The sequence below is a fragment of the Copadichromis virginalis genome, linkage group LG3 (genome assembly GCF_057382275.1).
Source record: "Copadichromis virginalis isolate Kocher_CV1m ecotype Utaka linkage group LG3, C_Virginalis_male_GT1.1, whole genome shotgun sequence".
Classification (NCBI taxonomy): Eukaryota; Metazoa; Chordata; class Actinopteri; order Cichliformes; family Cichlidae; genus Copadichromis; species Copadichromis virginalis.
The window spans coordinates 15,091,982-15,102,459 of record NC_140620.1 but is presented as its reverse complement, the minus strand read 5'-3'; the positions used below and the strand labels follow the sequence as shown (position 1 = coordinate 15,102,459).

The window sequence follows — 10,478 nt, the reverse complement described above, 5'->3', positions numbered from 1 at the left end:
TCATATAAACGAGAACAGCCTGTTAAAATATCCCTTCATTACAACGTTTGAATGTTAAAGAAGAAGGAACATTTAGGGTCAGATTTACTAACATCTGCAGCAGCTCAAACACGTCTTTTGATCGTTGCTGCTGTATTTACTAAAGAGACTCTTAGCTTTTTAAAATTCAGTGACAGAAAGACTGAAGTCATAGCTGGACTTGCCATCGGGCATTTGCCCGGTGGGCCGATGGTTATTTTTCGTTTTTCTTTAATGGTATAAACAATGAAATGTGGTGGATTGGCCAGATGCTGGCCGATGTGTAAAAAAGTTTGGTGCTGATAGTGGCGGAGCTTCCACAGAGGCCAGGAGTTGGATGAGGGAAAGGGGAGGCAGGAGAGATCAATGACAATAGAGCATGTGTCCTAATTCATGGACTGCATCCTCCTGAGGACCCGGCCTTCGCGGTCTACGTGGGCCGGGTCCTCAGAAGGTCGGGTAGGCCGGAAGTAAACGGCTGGGGAAATTGGACGGTCTAGCCTTCTGATTAGCTTCACCGCTGTCTCGGTGGAGTTTAATAAACTCGGCCGTCTGCTCCTTGCTATCTAAAATATAACAGGACACTGGCGTAAATTCTCGACCGTCTCACACTTCTGTTTAATCAGTTTTCTGCTTGACGTTTATTCAGCTGTGTGAAAATCCTGGGGGATTAATAAAGTTTTATTTTATCTAATCTAATCTAATAACTTTAATCTCAGCCAAACCGATTTACTCACGAGCAAATAAAACACTGAAAAAAGCCCAACAATAACATTTTTAGGTTATGGTTGGGCTGGTGGGTAGCAGATGCTCCGAAAACGTCGAAGCACTTTTGCAAATATGCGATATCTTGATAAACCGAGCAGATATTTGATGTTTACAAAGCTACTTTCTTGCCTGAAAATATGTTAAAAGTTTATTTTGTGACCCAGAAAGATTAGTAACAGTAATTTTAAAACTTAGTAGCGGCCGCCATTATTGGAAACTGGAGTTTGGCTGGGCTGCGCTATGAATTCTGGGATATGGTAGGCCACGAAGGACACACCCGACCCACCCTTCAAATTCGGGGAAAAAGAGTTCCTGTCTACGAATTTGGACAGCCTTCGGCGCATCGCTGTGACGTAATCGGTCTACAAATGCAGCCTCAGGAAGATGCAGCCCATGAATTTGGACACGACCATGGACGATGCGACAGTACCCCAAAAATGAAGCCAAAACGTCTCTATCGCCTCCTAGTGTCTGGCTGCAGTGTAGGTCATAACCCCCCCCCATGTTAGCAGATGGAAATTGATTAATTCTCCTTAGATAATTTTTCTTTTCTTTTCAATAGTTCTCATCATGCTGATTTATGTCCAAGGGGTCTCCTTTCCCATAAGTCTGATTCTAATTTCTAGTGCGGTGATGTTAAATTGGGGTGTAACGCAAGGGCGTACATTTGGCATGGATGGAAGGGACATGTCCCCACCAATAATTTGATCTTCTCAAGTAAAGACAGTAAATTAAAACAAAAACGATAGAAAGAAGAAGAAAAAAACAGCGATCAATCAACATCTCATTCACCCAGCGGTGCAGAAAGAGTTAAATTATGTTCTCTACTGGAGTCCTACCTCATGTGACAAATATGGACAATGTGATTGGCTGCGCCTTACAGGGAGCTCCGTTTAGTTTTAGCAGCGGCAAGCCTGCGCTGCGAGGAGGAGAGGAGGATGGGCAATAACGCGTTACAAGTAACGCGTTACTGCCCATCTCTGGATATAAGAAAGTATTTTTCAAAAAGAAACCTGTAAGTCACTTAAAGTCAAGTTTCACTCATAAAATGTGTCTGTCATAAAAACGTTACAGGCTATGCTAGGCCATACATGCGAACCCTCCCAATTTTTTTGTGAGAATCCCGAATTTCAGTGCCCCTCCCGAAAATCTCCCACAGCCACACCATTCTCCCCAATTTCTCCCGAATTACACCCGGACAACAAAATTGAAAAACCATATCCCAGATTGGCCCAGCCTATGCTGTGGTGTGCTGGGGGAGCAGCACAGCAAAGAAGGACTCATCCAGGCTGGAGAAACTGATCAGGAGGGCTAGCTCTGTGGTCGGCATGAAGCTGGACACTCTGGTGACAGTGGCAGAGAAAAGGACACTAAAGAAACTGCTGGACATTATGGACAATGCTGGGCATCCTCTGCACACGGCCATAAACAATCAGAAGAGTCTGTTCAGTGACAGGTTGCTTCTCCCCAAGACAAGAACTAACAGACTTAAAAACTCCTTTGTCCCACACGCCATCAAACTGTTTAACTCCTCTCTGAAGGGGAGAGGGAGGGGAAACAGGAGGACAAAGGAGGGGGGAACAACTAAGCTGTAGTGCCTCTTCACCTCACTGTACAATACCTTGTGCAATACTTTTTGTAAATAGTCAACAGTGCAATAGACTCAATACTTGAAATGTGCAATTCACTTGTATTTTTATTTTTTATTCCTATTTATTCTATTTATCCCCTTTGTATATTTTATTTATATTTGTCTCTGTATTTCTATATATATGTGTGTGTGTGTGTGTGTGTGTGTGTGTGTGTGTGTGTGTGTGTGTGTGTATATATATATAACAATTCTGTAACTGTAACTTCGGTCGTTGCTGTGCTTTTTTGGAAGTCGAATTTCCCAGAGGAACCCACCTGAGGGATTAATAAAGTTCTATCTTATCTTATCTTATCTTAATTCCAGTTTCAAACAATAGCTACTACTACTACTGCAGCTACTTAGTTTTGATATTACTCTTTTTATTCTTTTCCGGTCACAAAATAAACTTTTAACATATTTTCAGGCGAGAATGTAGCTGAGTAAACTTCAAATATCTGTGTTATTGTACTTACATTATAAAATCAATCAGCTTCCTTTTGTCCGCTTAAAACATGTTTACAGATGGAAGATGTTATGTTCTTTTTAAAAATGGAGAAAATAAAATTTAGACTCAGAGGAATTGTTAATAAGTTCTCACAGATGTGGCAGCCTTTTATCATTTACTTTAACTCATTGAAAACACTTACAACAGACTAAACTTTTGAACCATGGGGTTCCCTTTTGTTATGGTTTTGGGAGGGAGTTGATTTTTTAATAATTTTTTTATTTTGTTTGTTTTTTGTTGTTGTTTTCTGTGTGTGGGTTGTTGTTTTTTTTTTCTCTTTCTTTTTTCTGTTTTATTGTTATCATCCGAATTTTAATGGCCTAATTTGTTTTGATATATGTCTTTATATCGGTTGGTACTTGCTGTATTGGGCCTGATATGTCAAATTACATATGCAAAACTTTATAAATAAAGAGGGGAAAAAAACATGTTTACAGAACTATTTTTTGCATTTGTTGCAATCTCAGCTGTCCTCTTGGCCAGATTTCAGTTCAGTTCAGTTCAGTTCATTTTTATTTCAAACATTTAAAACATGTGCCTTCACAATCATTACAAAATATCATTCCATTATTTGTTTGAAAAGGAGTAGGCTGAAGTATTTACTTATTTGTCCCTACCCCCTCAAGTTTTACCTCTCATTCATTTAATTGAAACATATGAAGTAAAACAAAACATAACATGCATGAATCAAAACAAGAAATTAGCAAGCCCCACCACAGTATAGTTTCTTTCATATGAAAAATACAGAATGTGTATATTTGCAGATACACAAGTTATGGAAAAACAACAAACCAAAACAAAACAAAAAAAAACAAAAAAGAACCGCAACACCATTACCAGCTACATTACCGTCCTGGGTTAACCCCGTTTTCTTCATTCAGAATCAGAATCAGAATCAGAATCAGAATGGGTTTATTGCCAGATGTTGAGGTTTACAACATTAGGAAATTGCTGCGGTGCTTCAGTGCAAACAATAAGAATTAAAGTGCTATGTAGAAAGAAAGATATGTGCATGAGATATACATGAGATATATACATGAGAATAAGAATTATGAGTGCTACGTAGAAAGATATATACATGAGTGCAGGTGGTGATCAGTGCCAGACATGAAATGATGCAGTGACACAGCGTAGGGTCATGTGTTAGTGGCGGGGACAGTCATGTGGTTATTGTTCATGTGTCCAACAGCAGAGGGGAAGAAACTGTTCTTGTGGCGAGAGGTTCTGGTGCGAATGGACCGGAGCCTCCTGCCTGAGGGGAGCAGGTCAAACAGACTGTGTCCAGGGTGAGAAGGGTCAGCTGAGATCCGGGCTGCACGCCTCAGTGTCCTGGAGGTGTACAGGTCCTGCAGAGATGGGAGTCTGCAGCCAATCACCTTCTCAGCAGAGCGCACAACACGCTGCAGTCTCTGTTTGTCCCTGATAGTGGCTCCAGCGTACCACACGGTGATGGAGGAGGTGAGGATGGACTCGATGATTGCAGTGTAGAATTGCATCATCGTCCGTGTTGGCAGGTTGAATTTCTTCAGCTGCCTCAGGAAGTACATCCTCTGCTGGGCTTTCTTGATGACGGAGGTGATGGTGGGCTCCCACTTCAGGTCCTGGGTGATGGTGGTACCCAGGAAGCGGAATGAGTCCACAGAGGTGATGGGGGTGTCAGTCAGGATGATGGGGGGGAGTGGGGCTGTGTGCTTCCTGAAGTCCACAATAATCTCCACTTCTTATACTTATTTAAAATTAGGTTTTTATATTTTACTTTAAACTGTTTTATGTTTTGACTGTCTTTTATTTCTTCTGTTAGACTGTTCCATAATTTAACTCCTGCAATTGAGATAGACATAGTTCTTAAAGTTGTTCTAGCACTTTGTATTTTTAAATTCCATCTCCCTCTTAAGTTATACCCACCTTCTCTTTCTATGAACAATTTACAGATTTCTTTGGGAAGCAATTTATTTCTTACTTTATACATTATCTGCGCTGTTTTAAGCTTCACCAAGTCTTGGAATTTGATAGCTTGCATTTTGACAAAGAGTGCATTTGTATGGTCCCTGTACCCTACATTATTTATTAATCTAATGGCCCTTTTCTGTATTATAGTTATTGTTTGTGTGTTACTTTTGTATGTGTTTCCCCAGACCTCTACACAGTAGCTCATATATGGCAGTAGTAAAGCACAGTATAAAATGTGCAGTGCTTTCTGATCCAACATATGCTTTGCTTTCCCCAGGACGGCAATGCCCCGTGCCAATTTCTCCCGAACATAAGTGATGTGTGGCTTCCAACAGAGCTTGTGGTCGATGATCACCCCAAGAAATTTTATTAAGTGTGCCTATGCCAAAAGGCACACTTATTACTATTGCTCGGATTTATTAAGTGTGCCTATGCCAAAAGGCACACTTATTACTATTGCTCGGATTTATTATTCTTATTAAGTGTGCCTATGCCAAAAGGCACACTTATTACTATTGCTCGGATTTATTAAGTGTGCCTATGCCAAAAGGCACACTTATTACTATTGCTCGGATTTATTATTCTTATTATTAAGTGTGCCTATGCCAAAAGGCACACTTATTACTATTGCTCGGATTTATTATTCTTATTAAGTGTGCCTATGCCAAAAGGCACACTTATTACTATTGCTCGGATTTATTATTCTTATTCTTATTATTATTATTTTCCTTTTTCAGCCTGAAATTTCCACGCGTAACTCGCCCCACAGTTTTGAGACAAGGTTCACATATGTTATATCATTTTGTGCGGCTGGATCAGGAATGGTGTGCTATGACTTTTGGTGTTTATTACTTCTATAGTTTTTTAAATATTAATATTTTAGTGAAAATTTTCCCGCGCTCATGTGCCGCACAGTTTTGACACAAGGGTTACATATGTTATATCATTTTGTGCGGCTGGGTCTGGACTACTATGCTATGACTTTTGGTGTTCATAACTTTTATAGTTTTGTAAATATTTACATTTTAGTGCAAATTTGCCTTAAAACTCCACATCTCACAATGCTTTGCCTTAAAACTCAATATCCCACAATGCAAAGCACGCCTCTACCGAGTGAAACAATGGCGGCTCCCACTTCGTGTAATATATTCCTCTTATTCGTGTTTCTAGGTCACAAAGTAAACTTTTAAGATATTTTCAGGCGAGAATGTAGGTGTGTAAATGTCAAATATCTGCTCGTTTTGTCAAAACATCCCATATTAGCAAGAGATTTCTCACAATGTAGCCGGCTAGCTAGCCGCGGCTAGCGACCCTTCGCTAAAAAACACCCTTTCAGTCTCTCCTTTCACCCCCGATCGACCGGTGGTGGCTAACGATAACTCGTACTGCGTGCTAGCTAGCACGACGGAGTTTCTATACAGCTGTGTGCGCTGTGTAAATCTTAAACGGTAGGAACGTTTCTAAAAATAGCGAACGTAGTTTGACCGGAAGTATGGCGTCCCGCTTGCCCTTCACAATAAGAGCATTATAGCGGATTATAATGGGGGACGCTTTTATTTTGTATAACTACCGGAAGTAGTTCCTGTGTACTGACGCTAGCCGGCTAGCTAGCGCCGCTTCGCTTAAAAAGCAGCCGAACCCTAACCCGTCGAAGCACTTTGGCAAATATGTGATATCTTGATAAACCGAGCAGATATTTGATGTTTATGTAACCACGGTAACCCATGACCCCATTTCCGCCAGTCCCTTCATTGTGGCGGGAATGAACCCTGTATAAGTTGCGGGTCAATCAGCTGCATGTCCCTGCTCCTCCCTGCTGCTGTGTCCCTGTGGTGGCGTACTTCTCAGATATCGACAAATCCTACACTACAGACCAGTTGACAGCGTGCAATAACCCAGCCGATTCATTCGTCTTTACACTACCTCACAATCGACTCAACGGTGAGTTATTTGTTTGTTTTGTTTTGTCACAATTAATGTAAATGCGGAGCCGCGATCGCACATCCTACAATGCCGGTAAGCTAATGCTAGGCTAGCGACAATAAGTGCAATTACTAGTTTCATCTATTGAATATTGTTGTTTTTGTTTATCCGTTTTGGATGTTTTTTGTTACTTTTCTGATGAAATGCCGAAACGGCCTATGAGATTTTGCATTGAGTTAAATTCCATTTAAATTATTGAATCTGTTGCGCAACACCTGTGATTAAATGAGTTTTGTAAATATATTTGATTAACTTTGGATAGTAGTTATTAGCTTTGTGGCTGATATACTTTGATGGGACCCATGAGAATGTTTTTCTATAACAGTATTTTGAATGAAATTCATTATAAGAGATGATGGTTTGTTGATTGTTGTATGAAACATGGCATTAATTACTTGTCTTTGTTATTTATGTATTTATTTTGTCACAGCAGTAGAATGCTGTTTCATTTTCTTCTGTGAATGATAATTTATGTTTTTGACCTTGTTTAGGTCAGGTTTTTTTTTTTTTTTTTCTCCCGCGATCAGCCCTGATCAGCGTGAGATGGCGAGCCACCCGACCACCGCTACGTTGCGGTAGGAATTATGAACCTATGGACTGAATCACAAATTGTTGACACATGACCTATCACAGGTCCATGGAACTAAACTAAATCACATACTGGACTACACCTCATCCCACCTCCTTTTGGAACCTAATAAGCTGTTTTGTATTGTCAACATTATTTTTGTTTGTGAAACATATGCATATGTTTTTCTTTCTTTTGTACATCCGTCTATACACTTCTCATAACAAACATAATATATATATTTTGAGCTCTACTTTTGTTTCCTGTGCTTTATTCACACCCTCAGGCTCCATAGTCGAATCTTATTCTGATAGCTCATTGTCTATGAGGCTGCAGTCAGGCGCCCTGGTCCTTTAACCGCGTTACATTTACACAGCTACTTTCTCGCCTGAAAATATGTTAAAAGTTTATTTTGTGACCCAGAAAGATTAGTAAGAGTAATTTTAAAACTTAGTAGCGGCCGCCATTGCTGGAAACGTTTTTTTTTTGTTTTCAAACTTTATTGAGCTTACAAAATGAACAGCCAGTCATTCCAGTTCAGCCTGAATAGTGGACATACAAGACAAACAAAAGCAACAATATACAGTACAATGAAACAAGCAGGACAAATAAATAAAGGAGAGAAAAAAGAAAAAAAAGGGGGGGGGGGATGTGACAGACTTCATAATTTAGTACTTGTGACAGCTCATTTGTTAAACATTTCTGAATGAATTTCAATCAGTGATAAACCTTTCTTATTGGAAGTTAATTTAAGAGAGTTTAAATAATATTCAATTTCAATCAAAAACAAATTAAATGATGGGGTTGAGTTTTGAAATTTACATTTATGTATATGGAATTTCCCTAATAAGATATAAAGATTGACAATGGCACATTTTTCTTTTTCTTTAGTTTCAAAATAAGTGATAATGTTCTTCCCTTCAATTTTGATTTCGTATGTTGTCTTGCACAGTATATAATTTTCAAGCTCTCTCCAAAATGTAGCACTATATAAACAGTCATAAAACAAATGAGTAACACTTTCAAGTTCAGTTGCCATTGCTGGAAACTGGAGTTTGGCTGGGCCGCGCCATGACGTAATCGGTCTACAAATGCGGCCTCAGGAGGATGCAGCCCATGAATTTGGACACGACCAATAAGTCGTACAGCTGGGTGGGTGCTGTGTTACTGATGGTGAACTTTATTGTATTCATAAGGTTAGTTATTGGGTTGCCAACCGTCCCGTGCAAACGAAATCATCCCGCATTCAGAGAAAATATTACGCGTTTCGTATTGAGCTGAAAAGGAACACAGTTTGTCCCGTTCTTCAGGTAGAATGGAAGAAGACACAAAGCTGGATTTATTCTGTCGTTACTCGGGCTCCCCTGTCATTCTCTCGCCTGTTGCAACTTCAATCGTGAAACTGATCAATGATCGGCTTTTCTCTCTTGTTTGTTTATCGCGCTAAACAACAGCAGCACGTTTAAGCTTGAAGAGCTGTTGTTAGAATTCATTTGATTTTAATTTCTAGTATCAGCTGATGTTTGATGGAGCCACAGCTGGAAAAAAAAGGGCTGGTCTTAACCATGAGATGTCCTTACTGAGTCATCAGAGCTGAACTGGTGATGGAGAAACAGGTTTACCTTTTAGGTGACATGAATGAGTTGAAGGGAAGTTATGAACTGTTTCTGAGAGACAACTAACACCAAGCTCCTTTTTTTTTTTTTTTTTTTTTTTTTTTTTTTTTTTGTGTGTGTAGCTGACAGCTGGTAACTGTGCAGGGGCGGATCTAGCACAGCTTTTGCCAGGGGGCCAGGTAGGGCATTAACAGGGAGAGGGGGACACAAAGATATACTTTTCTCTCTTACTCTCGTATAAAATATTTAGCTTTTATTAAATAGTTATCTGAATCTTACAACCAAAGTTTGTATAATAATACACAAGATTGGCTGTAGACCATTGTTAACCCTTTAGAGCCGATCGGAGCGGGAACGCTCTGTTATGCGTAACTATTTTTAAATCCCAGTAGCACTGCAACCACGTAAGCTAGCGCAAAAATTTTTTTTGCATATGAAACCGGAGGAGTTGTACTTACATCTGATGCCATCAGCGTGTCCTAGGTCACGGTTTCCTTCCACATAAAGCTTTGCAAAAACTGCATAAAAAGCGCTTGCAGGAACAAAAACATAATATTCCAGAAACACGCTTTGCCGATCTCATCAGCTGTTCAAAACACTTCCTACGTTGGAATAGACGTCAGCGCGAACTTTTGCATTTCCGCCATTACCTGCCCGAAACCGGAAGTGACGTCATTTTCGCGGAAATGTAGTCTTTTTTGCGATCAGGGCCTCAGGGCCTATACTGCTCTTTTTAAAAGTTATCTTTGACTTTATGACTTTCTGTGTCGTTTCTGGGATTCTTAGGACTCATATTGCACTGCTGGAAATAGTTTATTTTGATGCATATGCTGCTTTTTTGCAAATTTGCAGTATAATATTTATTTTCGTTTTTCCTGCAGTGTATAAAAATTGGTGTATTTCAAAAATAAAACTATGAAGACACTCAAAATAAATTTCCTGTGGTGGGAAACTATTTTGTGCAACTTTTTTGTATTTACAGTTTTGAGGGATAAGACTCTTAAATTTCTCTAACTACAAATATATGTTAAAAAATCAAAAACGATTTTCAATTTTTTTGTAGTTTATTGCACTTTTTTGCAATTTTTGTAATTACTATGCACTTAATGAATACATATTATTAAAATCTGGGCTATAATGGTTGTATTGATGTATAGCAACTTGAAATGCTCCCAAAAATGGCTCCACAGCATGTAAAAATATAATATAAGCTCTGGCGGACTTGGTTCTATGGTAGGTCTTAAAGGGTTAATCATTCAGAACACTTTGTAAAAGTAACAAAAAGTGAATGCAAAAGTGCATAAATATTTATTTTACGTCTTTGATGTGTGTGGCAGGGCGTGGTCTGCTGTGCCGCTGCAGGGGAGGTGGACCCACCTCAGCGGAATCTGCAATCACGCCTCTCAGGCGTAAAGTCTGTGCTCTCTCGGCTGTTTTCTT

The 10,478-nt window shown here is 39.5% G+C and overlaps 1 long non-coding RNA gene across 1 annotated transcript; it reads left to right on the top strand.

Moving 5' to 3' along the window:
* Positions 1-6,252: 6,252 nt before the first annotated feature.
* Positions 6,253-7,675, top strand: LOC146712995 (uncharacterized). The gene is made up of 2 exons (XR_014917492.1): positions 6,253-6,812; positions 7,382-7,675. It is a non-coding gene; the product is annotated as an uncharacterized LOC146712995 (long non-coding RNA).
* The last annotated feature ends 2,803 nt before the right edge of the window (positions 7,676-10,478 follow it).